The 26,377-nt window shown below is 41.0% G+C and overlaps 1 long non-coding RNA gene across 1 annotated transcript in view; it reads right to left on the bottom strand.

Moving 5' to 3' along the window:
* The window catches only part of LOC145429373 (uncharacterized), a 323,103-nt gene extending 297,725 nt beyond the window's left edge, over positions 1 to 25,378 (bottom strand). The window contains exon 1 of the long non-coding RNA XR_013909604.1: positions 24,549 to 25,378. This is a non-coding gene — a long non-coding RNA (uncharacterized LOC145429373). The remainder of the gene's footprint in view (positions 1 to 24,548) is intronic.
* Positions 25,379 to 26,377: the final 999 nt, after the last annotated feature.

Here is a 26,377-nt window from a genome sequence, read left to right on the forward strand (position 1 = left end):
CTGATTTTGGAAATAACAGTCAAATTATGTCCTTATGTTTGATACATTAACTTGCAAAAATAATATTTATTGAATCATAAAGATTCAAAACATCATGATACCAGGATATATATTTTGTTTCTCCTTTGTGCTCTTGTGCTGTAAACCATGCATTTTCTTTTGGGACAGATTGTAAACCACGTGAATTATTAGATTCAGTCCATCAGATGTGCAAAATCCAGCCTCATTCGCTGTGTTTCTGCAGTTAGCTACAAGGAACAAATCTAATGCAAATTTATGAAACTGCTTTTCAAGATGTGAGGCAAAAAAACAGTGTATGCTCAGCATTAAAAACATGCATAGACATTGTTTTGACTTATTCATAAAACTACCCTACTTGGGGTGGACACATTGTTTGATTTTAAAGTCTCATCCTCTAAGTCTCAGCTGCTACAAGAAATCATTTAATAACATCCTTAATATGAGATTTTCCATTATTATTGTCCTGAGACAGTTTGCCATTTTGCTCTAGTGATGCAGTTAGTTTGTGTGCCTCCAGCAAAGTTTTTTTTAATGTAAATGCAAAGTAATAGAAAAAAAAATACCACTTCTTTATGTTTTGACCGTCTGACTTTCAGAAGAACAAACACTTTTATTTATCCTTCATCTTATCCATCTCCACATCACACCTATCTCTCCTTACTCGGCCTTCCCTGACCTGATTTGTTTTGGTCCATCATCATTTCACCACTCCTCTTGTTGTTTCTCCCATACTCATTTCTTTTTTGTTTTCTCTACTTGTAAAGAGGGCTTGCAAACAGACATCACTGACAATGAGAGCCAATTCTCTATCAAGAAGACTTGTCTTGTGTGTGTTATCTGTGTGCATGTGTGTGTCCACCATTTTAAGTGTTTGTTTCTGTCAAGAGTAATGCAAGGTGAGAGAAATTATTAGCATATTTGCTATCTAGTTTTATACAATTGCTGATTGTTCAGCAATCTTTGGAACAGAGAATGACAGGGAAACAGCAAGACTGAGAGAGGACTCTGAGTGGAAAAGGATTTACTCAGTCTGGCTTTAATGCTGAGGTCAAGTTTATTTACAAGGAATATCATTGAAGATAAAGACACCTAAAATCCAAGCTAGATTAACGTCCTGAGCAAACAAAATATGCATAAAAGATAATTGCTTCAAGACACCCACACACTTACACAAACGTAATTTTAATCAGCCAAATATCAAGGTTTTCATACATAATTCCAAGGTTACCAGTGCCTGCACCGCTAGCCATCGAATGAATTAATACCTAGCTTGAGATTTACAAAATAATTACTGCTTTTATTACAACATAATCCAAACATGGGATTGTAGTTTTAGTTATTATTGGATTAATGTAATACATTAAGGAAGAAAAAGTTAAATGAATGCATCGTAATTTGCCAAGGACCACATTTGTGTGACGTTAAGCATATCACTATACTCACCAATATAATACACTCACTTTGATAGGTACACCTGTTCAACTGCTAGTTAATGAAATAGTTTGTCAGCCAATCACATGGCAGCAAATAAATTTAAACATGTATACATGCTCATGACAATCAGGAATGCCAAAACAGGCGATTTAAGTGACTTAGAATGTGCATGGTTATTGTTGTTTTACAATCAACTGTATAGAAGACTCTTGGTAAAAACATGGGAGAATGATGACATTCACCAGGTAATATACTGAAACAAATAAATGCCCTTAATGCAGTGGTTGAAAATATTCTTATGCATATAACCCTTGTCTGTCAAGAGTTTATAGCCACTGGTTTTACCTCACTCCATTTTGTAAAAGCAGAGTAACACTTTGCTTTACTACATTTATTTTCACCACCTTGTCCCATTCCTTCATTCCCAAATGGACATTCATAAAGAAAGTTGAAATCATTTTTCACCTTTATAGCCACATAAAGCCATTTATTCTGGAAATAAACATGGATTTCAAATGCTTGGAGAAGACAAACACACTTTGGGTGACAGAAAGAGACAGAGAGAGGCATTATCATTCACCAGTTGCCTTCTACTTTCTCTGTTGTTTTAGTGCTGCTGTCTGGGGTGGAGGAATGTAAGCATTATCACCACAGACAGGCTTTATGTTCCTTATTACACTGACTAATTGATTGTTTGTCTATATCTAATGAGGGTGGTTGCCCCTGGAGTATTTCATGTGTGTATGGGGTGTGTATGTGTGTAGTCTGTGTACAGTAGTTACCTTGATGTCGGATACACCAGTGATCTGCAGTTTTCATCAGTGTTTCAGTCAGAAAATCATGCTTTGTGGTTCTTTAAACATACAATACGCACTACAGTATACAGTTTCCAAATTTTCACTCATCGTTCAGTTATCATAAAATACTTTCTGTCAGGTGCTAAGAAAGTGAGGTGAAGAGCATTTAGAAGCAAAGTTAAAGGAATGCCACAGTGACAAAGAGAATTTGAAAAGAAAGTCAAATTCTAAAAGGACAAGTCCAGTGAAAGCGCCTTACAGGTTTCTGTTTCACTCCTGTTTCACTTACAACCATAAAATCAAAATTCAGATCTCAATATTTATATTTATATATATATTTGACAGCTGTGCATTTGGTTCAAATCCTTGTAATTATGATTAATTACACAATAATAATATTGTTAAGGAAGTGGGGTTTTTTTGTTTCCGTATTTGTTTAAGTGAATGCATTAAACAAGGCCAGTTTTCTTTTTGTGAGATTCTCACTCTATTATGTTAAATGGTAAGTATTTGAACAACTTCACTGGGCAAGAGTCACTTTCATTCAAGCCTGATATTATATTGTACAGCAATCTTTCAGTATTGAATCTGTTTAAATGTTGATTTCAAAGCTGTACGAATAGGTTCACATAAAAAAGTGCTGTGCAATGTGAAAGACATTACCTCTAGTGACAAACCTACATGGACTTCATTACTTACCTTTAAGGGGTTTGGCTTATTAATTTGGGTTTATAAGAACTTAGTTTTATTTCTTATTTTTGTTCACAGTAGGCTTCTGTGTGTAGTGAATAAGTTCTAATGCACTCATGTACACAAACTTTCAACCGCCAAATGTCACAAAGAGAAAGTTAGCTCCCTGCTTGTGCACATACTGGTTCTGTTTGAGAATAACAAATACCAAAAGGGAGATTGAATACTTTGGTTTTATTCATCAAGCACAGGAATACAAATGTTATTTTTTTTCTATAAACTTGTTGCTGACGATTTTCCAACTCAGCTTTAAGTTGACAAATGACACTGTACAGTTCTATAATACAACACTCTATTTAGCAACCTCCCCCCCAAACAAACGAAAAAAAGTTTGGATTGCTTTGCCTACTGCATTGAATATGCAATACTTAATAGACCTAAGAGCAAAACAAGCATAACACCCAATATCAAACATGATTTGATATTGTTTGTCAAACTCTTAAATCATCTTTCATGTCTTTCAATACTTAAGGCAACATATCCTAAGTAGTTCAACCTTTCACGTTGTCTTTTTGGGCAAGATGGGTCATCTAGGACCTATTAGGTATGAAGCTGATGTAATTGTCTACCAGTTTGGGGCAGCTGTAGTTTGTCCCAGTTTTAAATTGGCATAACTTGTCTTCATGGCAGAACGTCTAGGGTTCAAGGACTACTTGTGCAGCTCATCTGTTTTAACACTGCATAAAATAATACCATAAGAGCAAGTTTTGATGAAATAAACATAAAACATCTCAAACCCGCCTTCCCCCTGTATGTAATAAAACTGCCAAAGGACTTTTTTACATTTGCATTTTTTACTAGTTGTTCTAGGTCAAAATTCAGTTGATGTTTTTGTTCTATTCATTCCCTAGATCTCTGATAACCCAATATAATGCTTTAGTATGTAAATGTGCTTAAACAGTTTGAATAGCTAAGTGGTTCTCGAGTTGAGGTTCCTTATGATGATTGTGAACTCAGCAGAAATAACTTCTCTTCTTAACTTTTTTCTTTTTTTTTTCCTTTTAATCATACGTAAGCTTGACAGTCTCAAGTTTAACTCATGCACCGTTAATTGAAAAAAATGCCATCATTATTTCTTTCTTCTATACTACAAGAATTTCAACTGAATTCTTACTGTCTGTTCAAGTCTGTTCTACAGCTCTGTTCAAGTGTGATTCGCACTACCTCTTCTCAAGGAAAGCCTGGCTTTGCAATCTAACGTGGGACTCAGCCATCTGACCTAATTGACTGAAATTCAGTATTGGCACCATTTTTAGCTGTTAAAATTTAAACATAACTCTTGGGCTTGGGCTTCACTATGAGGCTCAGTGTAGATGAATTGTCTGGTTGACTCATTCACTTGCCCACTCTAAAGTATTTTATATTTATATGCACAATCAAACAATTGCACACAGTCACATCCTTGCTTCTCAGTGGTATTGATTACCTTGTCTAGCCAACAAGGCGCTTAGTCTTGAAGGAAAATAAGACAGAAAAAGGTGTAAAACTATTGATTAGTTGTAAGGGCATGGCATTACTGAGTGAATGGTTACTGTATTCTTTAATGTTCATAAATCATTTGCATTTCTTTATTTACTGAAACAGTTTAATTTTCCATATAGATTTGCATAAAGGCACATAACACATGGAATATTGGATTTTTGTGTATGTGCGTGCATGTGTGTGTGTGTGTGTGTGTGTGTGTGTGTGTGTGTGTGTGTGTGTGTGTGTGTGTGTGTGCGCGCGCGCGACCATCTTTGGCTGAAGGCTATCTCAGGTCCTAGATTATCTGAGGACACTGTCCCTTCTTAAGACGTAGGGAGTCAAGGAAAGTCTTGATGTCCGCAAAGTGCAAAGGACATGCAATACAGAGTTTTATCTGGGACGTATTTATGGCAACAAAATCTATCTACTCAATTTCTGTGGTCCTAAGCTATAATCATATAACTAATGTAAAAGGCCACACATGTTGCACAGCTATCTATTTAGAAGCTACAATTATTGCACCAAACTATTCCCCTCAGGAATTTGTGTTGATGTTTGTTCATCTTATGTGTATGCGTGTCAGTCTGTTTTCTGGGGCTAGTTGGTGTACTTCAAGCAGATTTGAATCTGTTTTTCTGTCTCTTCTCTCTAAAGAAGAAATGAAACTACAATGTTGGGTTAAGGTTATTTTCGTCTCCTAAGCATGAGCATCTGAACTGGACCACAAAGAAGTGGCCTAATCTGATGAATAACATTTTCTTTTATATCATGTGGATTTCTGGGTGCATGTACCCGCTTACCTGTGGAACACTGGTCAACAGGATGCACTATGGGAAGAAGGTACTGATTAATAGGCTTTCTTGTAGTCAATCGACAGGTTGCAGGTCTTACTGTCTTGAAGTCTTACTCGCCACGAGTTGGTGGTTTGCCCTTCTGGTGTTTCTGCCAATTCCTTCCCGTGCCCTGCTCATGTATTGAGCAATGTGCTTGTTCATTTTCACAGGTATAATGCCAGACATGAGCTTCTATGCTGTGCAGAGACACGTTATTGGCTGTTATTTGGATGGGACCTTCTGTTTTGGGACCAGGACCATCCTGATTTTATTTAGCCATGCATCTCATCGATTAGCAATTTTTTATTTTTTTTTAGCCAGAAAGTGAGACCTGTCTGCCACTGTGATGGTTACTGGCTCCTTTTCGGGGAAGCTGCTATGATTTGCTTTTAGATTCACTAGGTACTGAGCATGTCTTATTTGTTGGATTCTTCTCGCACGTGCTTTTCCTGTATCACTCCATCTTCTGCCTAGGTGAGGATGTTCTCGTATTGCTCCCCTTGTACTGAGAGTATACCTTGGATGGTTCATTGGAGAACATCTGGTTTATTGTTTATTGGCCTATTTTTATATTACACCTCATTACCCAAAGCTGTGAGTCTTTGCTTGGTAGTTACCAAGACCCCAGGTATGTACAGTTTGTTGTACTTCTTAGGCACCCCTTTCTTCATCGCACCTTTCTGCAGATTGGATAGTTGGCTTCCTATCCTACCTTGGACTTTGCCCTCTAGTCTCCTTCTCTATGGATGGCACTGCCTCTTGTGGCAGTTCATCTTATAGCCGTTTGATCTCAAGGATCACTGTCTGATCAACTGCCTGGTTTCAGTGATGGGAGTACGGATGGTCAAAAATGCTACATTCACATCTTAAAGTAGACTTTCAGAGACTTCAAAAAGTCTTGGTGACCTTGCCACAAAAGGTCCAGGTTTAGCCATAATCGTCTCATTCAGGTCATTCACTTTCCTCTCTGACTGAATCCCCTCGACCATAGCATTTGTGTTGTATGTCATCAATCTCTAGTTGCAATAGCAGTTGTTTGATGTTAGTTTAGATGTTGGGTATTGAAGAAGCCATAGGATTCTATAGATTTCATTGGATTCTATAGGAATCCATAGAAATTGTGACAAAGGGTAGTCCACCCAACTTCCACTGGGAATGAGTCAGATATATTGGCACCAATGGGGACAAAGCTTCCATTGTTGTTGTACAGGGACCAAATAACCCATAGCAACAGGACAGATACCCCATACTCCTGAAACACCACCCCACAGACATGATGAGGGACATAGTCAAATGCCCTCTTCACAAGACTGTAGAGAATCTATAAAACATTACATCAATGAACATCAGTTAAATACTGTAAGTATATACTAAAGCTTGATTGATGCGAAGTTTAATTAGGTATTATTTAAATTAATTAATCATCATATTAATATATTGAGTTTTATGCAGTTGCATTTTTTCTTTTTTGTGATAAAGGATTAGAAGTAGATCCAAACCACTTTTTTGTCTGGCAATAAAAATGTAAAGTAGCCAGTTAGTTCAGTTAAGCATTAAAATGGAAAATAGACAAACAGCTTGCCTGGCTCTGTCCAAAGGTAACAATGTCTGTCTACCAGTATGTCTAAATCTCATTAATTAACACACTAATATTTCTAGTTTCAGTTTATTTGCTTGTCTCTGACCAGTTGCCAAGCAACCACTAGAGATTCCAAGATTCTACAAAATAACTGGTTGTGTGCAGGAAACCTTGAGGCTCAAAACCTAACCATCTGTAAAGGGGTTAACTTCACTTTCACTGTTTTCTAATACAAGGTCAATATTTGTAAAGCTTTCTAGTGGAAAGAGTTGCTCTTAGTAATGAAATAAAATTTTAGATCGTAATTTATAGATTTAATTTCAAGGTATTTGAAGTTACAGTTGCTGCAAGTTTTTCACAACGAATCTGTTGAGGTTGCTCTAAAGGTGAAATTATAAATAATAAGGAGTAGGACTTTTCTTAATATTGATTTAAAAAATGCCATCGATACAATACCGTTATCATACACATTCTCCTTACTGGTCTCATTTTCATTCATTCAGTTTTCTGTTTAGTAGGCCCCCGCAGTTAATTATATGCAAAACTATTTTATTATTTCTGTCAGTAACTCAGTCTTGCCACCATCTATGCTGCCTGTTAGCACAAGGGCCTTCAGACTTTTGGACAAGTTATTGTCATCATTTACAATTATTAAAAACTAGAAATAGCATGCAGCTTTTAAAGAGCTTAGTTTGATCCTAAGTGCTAGTTTCTATTGATAGGAATTTTATGTTTGTTGCCTTGGTCACTACACTTTTGAAATAAATCATGTGCCCTTTCTCTCATTAGAGATTCTCTTATTTCCTACCTAATGCCCTGAGACCAGAAATAAAAATGATAACAGCTCTAAAACATTTTGGCTACAAAATACTACCATTGATGACTCAGATTTATTACACACAAAACATGGGCACTCAGATAATAATATGTATGTTTAAAATTCCTCACATACTGGGGATAAGATCTCCATATCACGTAGTATCAAAACAGATCCTGCCCAGTGTTGGTGTCATACTGGGATGTAGAACTGTAACTTTTCTGTTCTGTTTCTTAAGAAGTCACATGTACACATCCAGCTTAACACTAGAACTGTACATGTACAGATCCATTCTAATACTAGGAGGTGTAATTTTAAACCCATCCTGCAACAATAGCAATAATGGTATAATAATTTTACTATTTCCATCAAATTATGTGTTTGCTGCCGGTGAGTGATTTAAGTTATGAGTGCAGTTATTGACAAATGTAGAAACATGATTGGTCATATCTGTTTATTCAGATCTAAATAATTGGAAAAATCGAACTTGGTTCAAAAAATAAAAATGACGTCCTCGGTGGTTTTAGGAAAAAGTTGATTTTTATTAAAGTAGATTTTACTCTTTATTTGCTGAGATTAGCTCTCCACACTCTCGACTCTTTGCTCATATCAACTACAATTCTCCCATTGCTCCTGTACAGCCAGCAACCCTTCCACTTCACCACACATTCGGTCACACACTCCCCCACTCTGCTCTGGCTCAAAATGTTGTTCTCAGCACCGGCAGTAATTATTCATCTGTTATCTAATGACAGTTCCCTTTATATTTAATAATCTATGACATCTAAACTGCTCTGCCTTGTGTTTTAGCAGCCTTTGCATGAAAATGTGCATAAACAATTGTGTTGCTAGGCAATCCGGAGTGATGCAGAAACTATTTTATATTAATATCTTTGGGGTCAAAACCATGTGCTTGGTGGTTATAGGTAAAGATCTTTTTTTGTTGTTATTGTTTTGTTTTTTTCCAATTTTATTTATACAGCGCCAAATCACAACAACAGTTGCCTCATGGCAGTTTATATTGTAATGTAAACCCTACAATAATACATACAGAGAAAAACTCAACAGTCATATGACCCCCTATGAGTAACCACTTTGGTGACAGTGGGAACGGAAAACTCCCTTTTAACAGGAAGAACCCCTGCAGCGACTGGTTGGCTAGAGAGGAGGAAGACGGGATAAAAGAAATGCTGTGCAACAGAGGCAGAGATTAACAAGTAACAAGTAATAACAAGTAATCATTCAATGCAGAGAGGTGTATTAACACATGGTGAGTGAGAAAGGTAACTGAAGAAGTTACTCAGTGCATCAGAGGAATCCACCACCCACCTACATCTATTGCAGCATAACTAAGGGAGGATTCAGGGTCACCTGGTCCAGCCCTAACTATATCGTTTAGCAAAAAGAAAAGTTTTAAGCCTAATCTTAAAAGTAGAGATAGTGTCTGTCTTCCGAATCCAAACTGGAAGCTGGTTCCATAGAAGAGGGGCCTTAAAACTGAAGGCTCTGCCTCCAGGAACAACAAGTAAGCCTGCAGGGCGAGAGCAGAGTGCTCTAATGGAGTGATATGATTACTACATGGTCATTAAGATAAGATGGGGCCTGATTATTAATATATAGATATAATATATTATTATTGTATGTGAGGAGCAGGGTTTTGAATTAAATTCTGGATTTATGAGGAAGCCAATGAAGGGAAGCCAAAACAGGAGAAATATGCTCCATCTTTCTAGTCCCTGTCAGTACTCCTGTTGCAGAATTTTGGATTAACTGAAGGCCTTTCAGGGAGTTTTTATGACATCCTGATAATGACGAAATTCAGTAGTCCAGCCTAGAAGTCATAAATGCATGTTTTGCAGCATCACTCATATACTGGAAGAAAGCAGTCCTACATATTTAAAGCAATCCTACATATTTAAAGCAATTCTACATATTTAAAGTGGTTAGACACATGAACAGGTTGGTGGTGTACCAGGAGCTTCTGTTTAAGACTATCCTTCCTCCTTACCATCACCCAGCCATCCAGTTTCCCCGGCTGCTCGGGACAGTCTGCTGGGGAAAAGGCTAGTGAGGCCCACGCTACCGTTGGCTGTACCAGCTACAGGAGCTGTCTCCAATTCAGTGATTCCGTGAATAAGCCTATCTCAGAAAAAGTCATGAACTTACACAATTTTTAAATTGATAACAACTTCTTTCAGTCATAACAATGAAGGTCATGGTCTTCCAGCATGATGATAACCCAAAACATTGCCAGTCTTTAGATTCCAATCCTATAGAAAGGCTGAAGCTTCAAGTTGCCAAGCGGCAGCTAAGAACACTGAAGGATTCAACATTTTTGTAAAGGGGAGTGGGCTAAAATCCTTCATGAGATGTATGTAAACCTGGTGACCAGCTACATTTTGTCACGGCTGGCGGAGTGAGCCGTGTGGAGTGGAGGAAAAGGAGGACCCAAAATGCAGCAAACTGATGATACGAGTGACGTTTATTTACAAGGTGGTAGTGGCAAAAACAGGCAATGAAGCATGAGTAATTACAAACGGAAACCTAAACTGGGACAAACTAAGTGACAAACCTGGGACCATACAAAGGGGTGCGGGGCAGAGAGACGCAGAGACAGGAACACCATAGAACGCAGATGAATGTAGATTAACGCAGTGATACATGGATGAACGCAGATTAACGCAGAGACACACGGATGAATGCAGACGAGCCGACAACGAACACAGACCGACACCCACTAAATATACACACACAAGGTAATCAGGTAATCACACACAGGAGGGAAGAACAGCTGAACCTAATACACATGGGGACCGGAGGAGACAAGCTGAACACAATAACAACAGACACAGCCCTTCAGAACAGAACAGGAAATCCAGAACACGAGCCTTCAAAATAAAACAGGAAACAGACTGATGTACAACACAACACGGGGACATGAACAGAGCACCAAGGACAGACACAGGTAGGGCTGACAATACACCAAACTTCAGGTTAACCCCTAAACTAATACAAGTCAGAATAAACACAAAACGCTGGGTCAACGACCCAGGACCATGACACATTTGTCAATAACTGTCTCTCTGGTTGCCAGCAAGGATCCCATACTACGTACTGAGTTATTTTCTGCTTGGGCATCAAATATTTATGTCATTCAGTGACATGCAAATTGGTTTAATTTGTTTTTCTTGGTTTTTAATTGATATTCTGTCTCTCACCCTTAAAATGAAACTACCATGAAAACTAAACTTTATAAGACAGCAAATTCAGTAGAGGATCAGATAATTATTTCATCCACTTTATAAACACAGAGCTATTCAATATAAATTGTACTACTGTATCACTCTACTTGATATTCTTCACCAAGCCTTAGTTACAGCACTCAACCTGCTCGTGTGAGGATTCCAGTGAAAACATAATAAGTAAAAGTAACTGTACTTTAAACCTAAAGTAGGTGTGCTTCTTTTCTTTGCAATTACTATTGTGCAATATCAAAGCATTGAAAAGAATTCAACTGTGTTGTGAAACCATTTTTAGTTAAATTTGTTCCTAAAACAATTCCATGCAAGCTTTGAATTTGAACATTCAAACAATCACTATAAAGTGTTAAACAGTTGAATAAACAGAATGAAATCCATGAATTGCCTGCTATGAATTGCATGAACACTGAGGGAGATTCTGGTCATTAGTCTGTAAAATTAAGTAGTCCCCTCTACCACTAACAAGACCTTATCAGTGCTTCATCAGTCAGCAGTGGACTCTAAAAATCTTTCACATAAGACAAACATTTAGTGAATTTTGTTTGAAGCTGAGACTTTAAAAGGGAATCTTTGGTATAATGTAGACATTGTGTCTTTTTTTCACAAGTATGATGGTTAGGCTAATTTGAAAATTGCCTCTTTTAATTTTGTATTTCCAATTAAAAGAGACAACTGTGTGCAATGCTGCATTTCAATGAAAATGAATGTTTTATAGTAATATTGAATGTGAAGCCCTTTTCAGACATAAATACTAAAATTGCTGGATTCATCAAAATGCTAAACACCATAATTTCTTTTTCATTTTGTCAAAGGTGTCTCTCACAGTAGTCTTCACACACACCTGCACATTCACACAAGGAGTTTTTTCTAAGTAAGTGCTTTCAGTCTAACATTAACACCAATTCATACTCCAATGGATGCATCGGAGAGCAACTTTGCGTTAGTATCTTGCCCAAGGATATTTGGCATGCAGGCTGGGAACAGCCAGGGATCAAAACACCAACCTTCCAATTAATAGATAACCTCCTCTACCACCTGAGCTACAGCCACCCCAAAATGCTGAGTATGTCATGAATTTGTGTTACTTAATGGCAGTCTCATGTTTGACATGTGTGATCTGCTCATCTAAAGATTATATCTATTCACTGTTAAGCAGAGTAAGTGCCATTCTCAGTTTTTCAGGATTTAATACTTTAATAGAAAGTGAATTGAGCTTGGAAAATAACTTTCTGAGACAAGGGGAAGCAAAAGTCCCTATACATTTGTCTCCCATGTAATATTAACTCCTCAAGCTCTAGCATAGTCTGTCCAAAAAACATCAATAAAAGCTCATCATCTGTTGATCCAAAGTGATCTACCATTATGTGGTGCCATCCTGTTGCCTTCATCTGACAACTTTCAGTTTAGAATGTACTATGTTGATACATAAATATCACTTAGAATAAATGGGTGTATGTCGAAAAAGAGCTTTATTGTATTGTAATTCATAAGATTAAGCATTTTAATGACTTCTGTTTTTGAAATGTCCAACACAATCCCCATTCTGCCTTATCATTGACCACCTAATACATAGAGACATTTCCATCTGGCTGCTTATGAAAGTGTTGTGTGATTTTTATTTTATTTTTTTCAGAATTCAGGGCTACACTTATCCAGCATGGTTACACATTCTGCAGCAATACACATTCCCATCTGGTGAGCATTTAGTGGTATTGTCATTTGTTTTTTGAAAGGACAGTGAGCCAAAAAGCACCTTCAAGCTCTGTAAGAGCTATTCAACCAAGATGAGCACAATGAAGTGCTGGATTAGGGGCTTTGGCTTCCACAATCACCTGACCTAAATCCTACAGAGATAGTTTGGGATGAGTTAGACTGAAGGTTTAGCTGCAAACAATTCCATTTTAGGAGGTTGGAGGGGTCATGGTATAGGTCACATGTTTGTTCAACAGATGTTATTTGTTTTATTTTATTTATTTATTTATTTTTTGTTCTTTACTTGCTTATTTACTCTGTTTTTATTCTACCTGGTTAAGTTGAGTTGGAAGTGATCTTACACCTGCGAGGTATTGGACATAGTTCAAAAGGAATAACAGTTATAATAGTGCAGTAATTTGTGTATTGATGTGAAGAAATTCCTGGGGACCCCAGTGAAAATAGGGGGTAAACAGATTAGTTAGCATGAATTATAGTGATCGAAATGCTTTGATTAGTACCTGGCAGTAAGGGACAGATTGGATTAATGCATTTCGTATGGGCCCCATAAAGCTTTACATGCATGCTGAATTGCTGCCACAGTGTGGATGGAGCATCAAGAAAAGAACGATAGGTCAGCATTACTTAACAAAGCCATTTAAATGCACAAAGTCTTTCTCAGTCTGTCATAAATATACACCTAAAACACGGTGACACATGCTCATACACATCAATATATTCCTTCACAGAACCATATAGTGTTTTGTCTTTGCTGCCACAACTTTTTGGAATAATCCTTTGATGATGCCCCTGCGTCATTGTGGGTCTCAATGAATGTGGTAGTGTTTACTCTTGTGCATGTGCATATACATCTACAAATGTGTGTATGTGTGTGGGTGTTTCTGTGTGCTCACATATTGTGAATCCTCTGTCAGCACATCGTGTCAGGGGCTGGCTAGGACTTTTCAGAAATGCAGTCTCAAGCATATCTTATTTGGATTATGTATAAAACACTGATAGAGGCCGTCTGCTTGCATCAATCAGGAGGGCAGGCACAAGAGACAAAGGGAAGCAAAAACGACAGGGTGGTGGAGAGTGAGGGAGAAGGCGCAAGTGATGAGATGTGTAAGGTTGTGTGGTAAGAAAGAAATAGGTAGTAAAGGTGCAGGGATAGAGCTGGCTGGATAGCTTCAAATACAGAACCATGTAAATATGCAGAGGGGAGGATAGATTGGTAGAGAGATGGGAGTTTAACATTCAAAGAGAAAAGAGAGGGGAGATTAACAAAGGTGAGGTAGCACATGAGAAATGCTTTGTAGAGTAGTGGATTTATCAGACAAATCGAAGAGGTGAAAGAAGGAAGAGGGAGACATGGAGCAAAGGGAAAGAGGGGTAGTGGAAGAACGGAGAGGAGGAGGGGCAGTAGGCAGTGCTTGATTGATGGGCTGTAGACAAGGCCTGCCGTTCTCTAGAGCAGAACCACTTCAGCACTGGACACCTGCCAGACACTGCAGCCCTGGAGAACTCTGTGTGCGCGTGTGTGTGGTGGTGGTGGGGTGGGATGGGTGGGTGGTGGGGGGGTTCTCTTGTTACAGTCTGATGACATAGGCACACAATATTAGAGATACACTAAAAGGTGTAGGTTACTAGTGTATTTTACATGTGTAGCATATGTGTTATACTTTTAAATTTTACCAAAACTTGCTTTAACATTTTGCGTTTTAATCTCGTGCCTCAAAATCAGTCTGGATGCTGTAAACTAAATTAAAGTAATTATCTGAATGCCAAGCTTAATATCATCACAAATCATAAACACATTTAAATTAATCAGCACAGGAAGCAACGTCTAATTAAGCATAATATTTTCAGTCTAACCAACTTTAATTCTACAATAAGTTTAACTGACTGTATTCAATTACAGAAAATAATTCTGTAAAATCAACCAGTAACTGGATAAATCTACAGGTAGAGTTCATAGCTGATAAACTTTTTAAAAGCAATGACTTCAAAATTCAGAAGTTATGTATCCTCCTGTCTTCTTAGAAAAAGAAAGGATAGACATAGAGTACAGTGACCAAAAATTATACGTATACAGTACATCTTACTAATACTTAATTCATCATTGCATAGATTCAACTAGATGATGGAAACATTCATTAGAGATTTTGGTCCATATTGGACAGTTGCTGCAGATTTGTCCGCCACACATTCATGATGCAAATCTACTATTCCAACAAATCCCAAAGGTGCTCTGTTCCACTGAGAGCTAGTGTCTGTGGAGGCCGTTTATGTGCAGTGAACTCAGATGAAGTGAATCATGTTAATGAAACCAATTTGAGATTATTTGAGGTTTTTGACATGACACATGAGTAGTAATACAAAGAAGTATATAGTATATACCTCTCTATGTATAGACAGAGTGTATAGAGGGGGCTTTAAAATCACACATTTCTCTGCAATCTCACTCTCCTTGTCTTTTTGAGGGTTCACAATCATCAATCTGTGTGTGTGTGTTGACATTGTACTGGGACAGTCTGGGTAACCTTGCCACCTGAATTAAACTCTGTGGCTTCCAGTGTGCTTATTCATTAGTAAACTATTGGTTAGCATGCATAGTCATTACACAAGACCCCTCAATCCTCAAATGAACTATTTCCCTGAAGCTTACAACTTACAACTGATAAGTTATATTATCATAAAAAAGCAATCTTTTCCTTCCAATCTCCAGCAGTGCTCATAGAAGACTTAAACTGCCTTGAGTGTCACTCACATGGTACACTGAAATTGCATTCAGAGTGTGGTTAGTGAGTTGGGTACAGTGAGGCACTGTTTCAGGTTCTGTTACCTGATTAGATACTGTTGAGGCACCTCACAATTTCAAAATAACAGTCACTGCTGAGTGCCAGGGTGATTTTTTTTTAAGGCTGGTGTTAAAAATCTAAATGTGTTTTTTGAGATTAACCAAGGTCAAACTTCAAAAGTTGTTGTTGAAAGCAAAGCATAATCAGTGTTGTTAGTGATTTATTTGTTATTCAGTTTAACTTGAAAAACCAGAAGGCCACATAACTTCCTGGGAGCTTAGGAGAAAGTGCTGTGCTCAGATGAAACCAAAATGAAAGACTTTGGCATCATCTCATCATGTATGAAGGAAAAGAAATACTGAGACCCAAAGACTAACATCCCCACAATCAAACATTATGGAAACATTATGCTTTGAGGCTGATTTTCTGTTGAGTGTACAGGGCGACGTCATTGGCTTGAGGGGACAGGTCCATTTATCAGAAAATCTTGAAAAATACTTTCTTCCCTCAGCCAGAACAATGATGATAGGTTGTGAATGGGTTTTCCAGCATGGTAGTGACATACCAGGAAGGCACTAAAGAAGTGGCTAAAGAAGATGCACATTAGGGTCATAGAGTGGCCTCAAGACCTCAAACCTATAGAAAATCTGTGGAGGAAGCTAAAGCTTTGAGTTGCCAAATGGCAGCCACTAAAGCTAAAGACTTAGAGATTTTCTGTAAAGAGGAATCCAACAAAATCCCAAAATCCTAATGTGACCAACTACAAGAAATACCTTTTGCCAGCAAGGTTTCTCTACCAATTACTAAATCATATTTTGCTTGGAGATCAAATACTTGTTTTACTTAAAATGATGAAAATGTATACATTTTATGTAATGTATTTTTATGTATTTATTTATTTATTTTATTTATTTTCTGAAAACTGCCATGAAACTCCAAGACTGCTCATTTCTTTGTAAGTGAGCAAATGTAGAAATTCAACAGGGGGTTAAATAATAGTTTCCCTCACTGTATGTCTGTGCAGCATGTTCCCATCCCAGCCGTTTGCATGATGCAATTTTGTTAGATGCCACCTGCATCTCACTATTATAAACAAAGTGACTTTTGGTATTGGCACCTTGAAGCAATGGCTGTGGCTGCAGTGTCCTATTTTAGAGACCATCAAAGTCTCCAGGTTTCGATTCTGCTCAGACTTTTACATATTAGTTTTGCTTATTTTGAAGTGACTCACTGATTTGTTCCTTTTTTTTTTTTTTTTTTTTTTTGGCCTGTCCCGTTTGGCTCTTTTGCCATCAGAATTGTTGTCTAAAGGCAAAGAAAGATGCCCAACGGATTTACTTTACCAAACTGACCATCCCAGCCTTGCCGTAATGGTCCATTTGATTCACCTTTTATTGTTTATTTTATTTTCACTTACTGAACATGGGACAGACTTGACTGGGGGAAAGAAGGGGAGAAAGAAAGAGGGAAAGAGAAACAGCTGAGAAGAGGGACGGGGGAGAAGGGCAAAAACCAAAAACCAACAGAATGGGCAGAAAAAGAAAAAAAAGAAGAAAAAAAGAAAAAAAATGCATATATCAATCACCTGGGTCACCTGCTGAGAAAGAAAAAAGAAAACAAGCAGAAGAGAACAAGAGTAATAGAATAAACAACATCACAATGATATATGGGAATATGACAGTAAATACTAAATATTAAACATTATTGTGCAGCACATAAGATCAACAGAACACAGTGTGCTTTGAGGTAGGAGCCAAAAAGGGTGTAGTTTGTGGGTGTGATCGCCCGTGTGTACACCTGTGAGCATGGACGCGCTTGTTTTTTGTTTTTTAAAAGGTTCCTTCATGTAATGATCTGCTAGAGGGTGTGGGGGGGCCACAGCCCCGTCCTCCAGGGCATGAAGCAGGTATGGAGGAGATCAAAACTCCAGACATCCAGAGGCCCCCAGAACACAACAGACCAAGGAAGACCAACAGAGGGGCAGCCGCGCCACTGTCCCAGAAAGAGCTGAGGAGAGTCCCAGTTGAGGGCTCACTCAGCAGCCGCGGAGCAGAAGCCAGGGGGAGTTGCAGTGACGCGCCCGTGAGCTCCGCCGGCAGCCAGCCGTGCCTGAGTGACCGAGCCCCAGGCCGAGAGGCCAGGGGCACCCCACCTCCGAAGTGGCCCGAGCAAGCCCCAGGCTCCAGGCCCCGATAAGCGGCCGCCAAGGAGTGAGCCGGTGTGTAGGTTAGGAGAAGACTGTGGTGTGGCTTAAAATACATTCTTTCACAACAGTTTCACAACCTTAAAAAATGATGAGCGGCAAGTGACAACCCCATCTTACTGATGCTATAACTTGGTGCATTGCTTTGAAAGGGCATCATTCATGTTTACATAACTGAAAAACCTTTGGTAAAATGGCATTATTTGACACTTTTAAAATTACATCAAACACTATTTGTGAGTGTTTTTCTCCTCTTGTCAGGTGAAAGGAACACAAAATAAATAACCCTCACCATCTCCGACACAAGCACTCACACTAATTGATATTTTTAGTCTTTTATTTCTCTCTCTTTTCTTTCAGGATTACCTTTTTTCTTCAACTGTCTTCTTAAATAGTTCTCTCCTCTTACTAATGCTTTTCACATATTCCTCATAACAAGCCTGTGGCCATTAAATCATGTTGCTCTTTGTATTTGAGCTGTTAAAGAGTAGAAATCACAAGCTGCTGTAAACAGTTTAGTGAATTTGATCGGGGACAATGTTTAATCAAAGAATAACCAGCGAATAAAATACAGAAAGAGACGATTTGATTAACATAAAGATAAAACCAGAGAAATGCTTTCTCTTTTGATGAGCTCTTCTCCATGAAAAAAACACTCTGTTAAAAGAAAAAAAAGAGCCTAATGGGAATTTCAGTGCTTTTGTATTTTGATCAGAATGAAGGTTGTTAATGTGTAGTAACAGCAAATGAGAGAGAAAAAAGAGAGCTGGGAGAGCTGAGAGGAAAAAAAAAGGAAAAGTGGCCTTTCATAGCTAAATTAAAATTTTAAGCGCTGCTAAATGCATTTCTCTGCCCACCCATTGAGCAGGCATTTCTGTAAGTAATTATGTCCTGACCCTTTATGAACTATGTTAAAACCTCAGCTTTAACTCCATCTTTTTTTTCCATTTCTCCATCAACCCCCTCCACACACACACACACACACACACTGCTACCACTCCAACCTTTACCTTCCTCATCCTCTTGTTCTCTCTTTCTCTTTTCTCCTGGCAGAGGTTACTCATGAAGACAACTTCATTTTTATTCATGTGCTCATTCATGTGAAGAGCTCTCTGAAATGATTTTGTGAAAATTGGAGCCTTTGTGTTTTGGTAATTACTCGGGAAAACACAGATGACAACATTTCTCTTGCAACCATTGTTAGCGTAACTCTGTGGTAATGAGCCACTTTTTACAGAAAAGCAAAGGGAGACAGGCGATCTTCAGCAAAGAGGACAGGACTGAATGCATAGCCACTTTACCAAAAAGGGGGACTGTGGCTTTACAGAATATTAACACATCAGTCCTGAGTTTACGCTATTAGCAGCCAATTTGCTTAAACACTTTTATGGCCGGGGTAAGAGGTTAACTCTCATCATTCATGCTTCGGCATATACTGTGGCATTTATTGCTACAAATTAGGTTTTAAAAAAGTAATAAGATATATTTAAAAGCTGTAATGTATGCTTGGAGGTGAACTGATAGTGTCAGCAACCATTAAGGCATTATGAAGAGAGAGATACTGGCAAACTACAAATGATTCTTGGCCTTATGAGTCAATATAAGTTATTTTCATGGTTGAGCATTACTCTGGTTGTTTTGTAAGGTCAGAAAATGATTTATTTTTTTGTATCAGTTAAACAGATTTTAATGAGTCAGTAGTAAAAAATCAAGCAGAAAATATGTTACCATTAAATCTCCTGGTCAGCCTGTGCTTCGTCAGCCGCAGCTCCAGCCTGTGCTTCGTCAGCTGCAGCCTCAGAGCCTTCATCCTCGCCCGGTCTGGCCTCTGCATCAGCTGCTCCTGCTCCACCTGGTCCGACTCCGGCTTCAGCCTCAGAGTCTTCATCCTCGTCCTCGTCTGGCCCAGCCTCAGAGTCTTCGTCCTCGTCTGGCCCAGCCTCAGAGTCTTCGTCCTCGTCTGGCCCGGCTTCGTCAGAGTCTTCGTCCTCGTCTGGTCCGGCCTCGTCAGAGTCTTCAGCCTCGTCTGGTCCGGCCTCGTCAGAGTCTTCAGCTTCGTCTGGTCCGGCCTCTGCCTGTGCTTCTGCTACGCCTGGTCCGGCCTCTACCTGTGCTTCTGCTACGCCTGGTCCGGCCTCAGCCTCTGCTTCAGCGTCACCTGGTCCTGTGCCCTCCAAGCCTCGGCCGGTACGCCTGACACTTGGGCGCCGCCGCCGCCTTCCGCACGGCCGGCCCCCTGAACGGTTCCCGCCCCGTCGCCTTCCGCACAGCCGGCCCCCTGAACCGTTTCCACGTCACCGCCGTCGAGGTCGGCCCCCTGAACCGTTTCCGTGTCGCCGCCGTCGAGGTCGGCCCCCTGAACCGTTTCCGTGTCGCCGCCATTGCCGTCCGCACGGACGGCCCCCTGATCACATGAACTATGACTTTCTGGACCGTCACCCTCCGGGTCGGCCCCCTGAGGAGTCATGACCTGTTCCCTGCGCTCCTGTGATTTTGATGGACATTTTGTTTTTTTGTTTTTTTGGCCTTGTTTCTGGCCCTCCGTCCTGGACCCCCACCGCCCGCCCTTGGTGGGTTGTTTTTGGTTTTGTTTTTCGAGGTTTTAGGGCGTCTGGAATCCGCCCTTAAGGGGGGGGCTCTGTCACAGGCTGGGTCTCCGACCCAGCACTCTGAGTTTTCTTTGTATTTTTTGATATGTTATTAGTTTGTGTTATTTCCTATTTGCCTTTAGTTTAGGCAGTTATTGTTCCTGGGTTTTCTATGTTTTGGGGTTTTCTATTTATTTCATCACGTATTAGGTCTGTTAAGTTGTGTTGTCATTTCCTGTTTTATTCTGACAATGTCATGTGTTCTTTGTTCATTGTATTTAGCTTTCCTCTCCTGGTCCTGTCATTAGGTTTATGTCTGTCAGCTGTTTTCCCCCATGTGTCGCCACTTCCCCTGATCACCTCATGTCTGTATTTAAGCCTTTTGTTTTCTTCATGCCATTGTCAGTTCATCTGTTTATTCTCACCAGAGTTACAGTCATAGTCATAGTCTTAGCCTGTTTATTTTCCACCTCGGTCATAGTTATAGTTTTTGGTCTTAGTACCTTTAGTGTTTTGTTTCTTAGTGTTTTGCCAGCTCAGTGTTTTGTTTCTTAGTGTTTTGCCTGTTTGCTTTGGTCTCTTGGTTCATTTCCTGCCGTCATCGCAATAAAGGTTCACTTTTCTGTTAATCATTACTATTCCTCGTCATCATCTGCTTTTGGGTCCTGTTTCCGCACACATCGGCGCACCCCGCCGTGACAGAACGAACTGACCAGTCATGGACCCAGCGGATTCTGCTCTCACCGAGTGTCTGGAGGAGACTGCTCGGATCCAAGCGATCCTCGACCGCTTCTTTACAGCGCCCGATTTGAAGAGCAAGCTGGTAATGATTAACGCTGCTGAAGCTATTATGGAGAGGGATCCCCGCCTTCTCCAGCTCCCGGACTCACCTGCCATAGTTCATGCCTTTACGAGGATAAAGGAGATGCTGCAGGCCCAGGGACTGTCGAGTCAGGAAATGGCTTCCAGCACTCACCAGTCACAACAACCCCACCATCAGTCATCTCCATTGCTGCCTCCGGAACCTGAGTGTGTTCGTGTCGGTTCGCTGAGATTCGCCGCAGCGTCACCACCTCTCAGCTCACCAGTTTCCACGCCCTCATCACAGTCTCGCCATACTCCTGTCACAGTTCAGCGCGAGGAAGCGCCGCACACCATAGACTTGGACAACGACGAGCGCCAGTCTATATTCTGCGCTCTCTTGGAGGAGGAGCTCCGGTGGAAGCCGTGGCTCATTCCGGAGCACGAGCACTCTTTCCGGGGAACTCGACTGGCTCTCGGGGGACCTCGGAGTTACCAGGGACTTCCACCCATCGCTCCGCCGTCTTCCACTCCTAAGAAAAAGCGGCGTGCGCGCCACCGACGCTCCATATCACAAACGCAAGTGAGTGATTACATTTTGGCTCCTCATGTTTTCTCTCAGGAAGTTGTTGAAATTGACACTACTTTTCCGGTTAATGAGCCCGGCTATACAGAGACTGTTTGCCCTGGAAAAGCTAGCCATCAGGCTCAGCTAAGCTGCTGTGGTACTGCTATCCAGGCCGGTTTGGAGCCGGAGACGGAGGTACAGCTGGTGCAGCCAATTTCAGTGTCAGCCGGAGGGCCCGGGGAGCCCGTCCGGCCTCATGTTTCGTCTGCTGGAGGTTCAGGAGAACCCAGCCAGCTTCATGCTTCATTTGCTGGAGGTTCAGGAGAACCCAGCCAGCCTCATGTTTCGTCTGCTGGAGGTTCAGGAGAACCCAGCCAGCCTCATGCTTCGTCTGCTGGAGGTTCAGGAGAATCCAGCCAGCTTCATGCTTCGTCTGCTGGAGGTTCAGGAGAATCCAGCCAGCTTCATGCTTCGTCAGCTGGGGGGCCCGGGGAGCCCTTCCGGCCTCATGCCACGTCAGCTGGGGGGCCCGAGGAGCCCTTCCGGCCTCAAGCCACGTCTGCTGGGGGGCCCGAGGAGCCCGTCCAGCACCACGCCACGTCTGCTGGGGGGCCCGAGGAGCCGGTCCAGCCTCACGCCACGTCAGCTGGCGGGCCCGAGGAGCCGGTCCAGCCTCATGCCACGTCTGCTGGGGGGCCCGAGGAGCCCGTCCAGCCTCATGCTTCGTCAGCTGGAGGGCCTGAGGAGCCCGTCTGCTTCACCACCTGTGGCTGCCTCACTGTCACCTGGTTCTGCCTCTGCTACGCCAGGACCAGCTCCGGTCTGTGCTTCGCCCGGTCCAGCTTCAGCCTGTGCTTCGTCAGCCGCAGCTCCAGCCTGTGCTTCGTCAGCCGCAGCTCCAGCCTGTGCTTCGTCAGCCGCAGCTCCAGCCTGTGCTTCGTCAGCTGCAGCCTCAGAGCCTTCATCCTCGCCCGGTCCGGCCTCTGCATCAGCTGCTCCTGCTCCACCTGGTCCGGCTCCGGCTTCAGCCTCAGAGTCTTCGTCCTCGTCCTCGTCTGGCCCAGCCTCAGAGTCTTCGTCCTCGTCTGGCCCAGCCTCAGAGTCTTCGTCCTCGTCTGGCCCGGCTTCGTCAGAGTCTTCGTCCTCGTCTGGTCCGGCCTCGTCAGAGTCTTCAGCCTCGTCTGGTCCGGCCTCTGCCTGTGCTTCTGCTACGCCTGGTCCGGCCTCTGCCTGTGCTTCTGCTACGCCTGGTCCGGCCTCTGCCTGTGCTTCTGCTACGCCTGGTCCGGCCTCAGCCTCTGCTTCTGCTACGCCTGGTCCGGCCTCAGCCTCTGCTTCAGCGTCACCTGGTCCTGTGCCCTCGAAGCCTCGGCCGGTACGCCTGACACTTGGGCGCCTCCGCCGCCTTCCGCACGGCCGGCCCCCTGAACGGTTGTTTGTTTCTGAAACTCCAATGCAATAAGACAATCCTTAGCAATAATGTTCGTAGAAATTCAGACAAAGACCTGAGAAACATGACAAAATACAACAATGCAACCCATTCAATATTATTGTACTGTGAGATATGATATCAGATATGATAGTTATCTATTTAAGAAAGAGGGGGGGGGGGGCAGGAGGGGGAAGAGAATAAAGATATGATGCACCAATGCAGACCAGTTCATTGCTATTAAGAAGTTGGATATGGTTATTGTCCGTGAGAGGGGGGCAGAGAGTTCAGGAGCCTCACAGCCTGTGGATACAGGCTGTTGGCCAGTCTGGATGTTCTGGCCTGTATAGACCTGTACCTTCTCCCTGAGGGCAGCAGATGGAAAAGGTGGCGCGCAGGGTGATGTTGGTCCCGCAGGATACTGTGCACCCTCCTCAGACAGCGAGTGGGGAAGATATTACTGATCTCTGGCAGACTTGTTCCAATAATTCTGCCAGCTTCCTTCACCACCCGCTGGAGTGCTTGCTGATCGGCCTTGGTGCAGCTGGGGAACCACACTAGAAATCCATACGTCAGAACGCTGCTGATGGCACAGTTGTAGAAGTTCAACATCAGAGATCTGGGAATGTGTGCGCTCCGCAGTCTCCTCAGGTAGTAGAGGCGCTTATTTTCAAAAGTAATTAGTTACTTAGTTACTTTTTAAAAACATGATACACAACCTGAATAGGTAATAAAGCAATAGATCTTTCAGCCCAATTCTACCTTTTCTGCATAATCCATCATACAAAATATAATTAAATGAAAAAGTATCTTTTTAAAACCTGCTTTTATCAATTTTAATGTTTTAACTTTATGCATATTGCATCAAGCAAAACTTAAATTACATGCAACAGTCTCTGAATTGAAGAAATTTGTTTATCTTTAAACCTATATTCTGCATGTTCCAGCATATAAAATAAAATAATGTTTTGTGTTTACACTCACTCTTTCAAACAGATGCAAGTAAAACACAGCAGAAAATAAATAAATAAAACCTATTATCTATTTTCACTTGTTTAGGAGGAGTGGGGCGGGTGGACGTTTGCCCTAGTGCAGGTGCGCCGCAGCCGTCATGTCAGTGGAGGAATCCGGGGGTTTCTCAGTAAATTTCACATTCCCGTGGCAGCCTGATTAGTACTTGCTCAGAAGTTTTGGGGTTTTTTTGCTGTAGAAAGAAGTTTTCTTCCCACGCAGTGTACAGCGGACACTAATGTTTTTGTCACTTTTTACATAATCAAACTCAAAGTAAGGTCAGTACTACACACTCGTACTCTCTCGGGCATTCTATATATTATCCGTTGTTGATCTCCACACGTTTGTTACCACGAATGTTGCACACGCTAACGTCATTGTCATGAGACACTCTCGCAAACAAAATCACGGTTTAGTAACGCAGTAACGCAGCGTGCTTACGGGAAAGCAACCATAATCTAATTTCTTTTTTTGCAATAATTTCTTACTTTACTAGTTACTAGAGATGGCACGATACCACTTTTTTATGTCCGATACCGATACCGATATCATAAATTTGGATATCTGCCGATACCGATATGAATCCGATATAGTGTTTTTTAATCAACAAAACTGTTTTTTAAAATATCTTGCTGCATTTTGCAAGTCTGCAAGTTCATACTCAAGTTTAAAACAACAACTACACTAAAGCTATTCTGTTATACCTATATGCAAAAAAAAAATATTTCATAGTTCAGCAATACTGATCAATCTAATAAACTTAAACCTACACCATCCTCCCTATTCTGGTATTTTAAAGAGTACTTAGCGTAAATATTAAGCAACCTAACTAATAGGGTTCCAACTCCCAGCAACAACAAAAATAAATAAATAAAAAATAGGGAACCACCCCTCACGCGCCACCTCATGATGCTTAATCGACGTAATCAACCTTAATTTGATGCAGTGTGAAAAAAAATGCACAGAAATCAATTATTTTTCAAGAAATATTAAATAGATTCAACATCTTTCTTCAACAAAATTGCAGACTGCACAGATGGTACCTTCCCAAAGGAAAAAGTACTATAGCTTACTAGGGTATATATATTAGACTTAATAGTCACTATATACAGTAATTGACTTCTATTCATTTTACATCAAATTAAAACTTTGTGTGTCAGATAATTATTTATTAAAAGCTAGACATTTTAAATGAGAATAAGAAAGAAAAGTATGTCTTTGTGCCCCCTTTTCCCAGTTAATGCCCTATCGGCCCCCCTGGCTAAACTTTGCTAGATCCGCCCCTGCACAGTTACCAGCGTCAGCTAGTAGAAAAAGATCCTGGTGTAGAAAGTAATATTAAATAAATTCTAACAACAGCTTATCAAGCTTAAACGTGCTGCTGTTGTTCAGCCGCTGGTTTCCTCTTTCTGGTGCAAAGTGGGCCAAAAACAAAGACGGACTCGCGACAGAAAAGCCGATCAGCTGATCATTTAAGCAGTTTCACGATTGAAGTAGCAGCCGGAGAGCGAGAGGCAGTCGCTCGTTAAGCTTAACGCATTTACAAACATTCAGAGATGGACTTACACACTTGCTTTACTTCTCTCGGGGATAACTTTGTCGGAGATGAAATGCCAGGTTGCTAGCGAAGCTCCAAATGCTATCCAGACCACAGGTCCCGCATGCCACAGCTGCTCTATCACGTGATGCATACTGCTCCGACATGCTAACGTTCTGAGGTGAGTTACGGCGTGTTGCAAGTTTTGTGAGGTGCTTTCGTGATATTTAATGGATCGGATTACATTTTTTATTTTTCTCCGATATCCGATCCAGTCATTTAGGTCAGTATCGGACCGATACCGATACGTAATATCGGATCGGTCCATCTCTACTAGTTACTTGAAAAAAGTAATCGGATTACAGTTACTACCCATCTCTGTTACCAACAGATGCTGATTGATAGGCAAATATTGAGGGTCTCCCTTAACCAGAAATTGTGGTAACAGGGTAACCAATTCTGCACACTTACTCAAAACAAAAATCATTCTGGTACCAGTAAATGTACCAGAATGAACCAGTAAATGAACCAGAATTCTGGTACCAGTAAATGTGAACCATACCATGGCAAAGATAACTGTTTTACTTCTTTTCCCAGTCTATCGGAAACATCACTAAGGTCTAGGGGAATTAATGTTAAAAATGTAAATGTCAAAACCCACATATCAGTGAGAGTGATGGGTTATTGTGAGTTGAGTTATAAGTCACTTTGAACAAGCTTTTAGTGACCTTTTCTTTTTAAAAATGCCAAGTTCAGCTTTATGTGCTTTCTTCTGAGATAATAGATGGATGC

Source organism: Astatotilapia calliptera, chromosome 6 (assembly GCF_964374335.1).
Source record: "Astatotilapia calliptera chromosome 6, fAstCal68.1, whole genome shotgun sequence".
In the NCBI taxonomy this organism is placed as follows: domain Eukaryota; kingdom Metazoa; phylum Chordata; class Actinopteri; order Cichliformes; family Cichlidae; genus Astatotilapia; species Astatotilapia calliptera.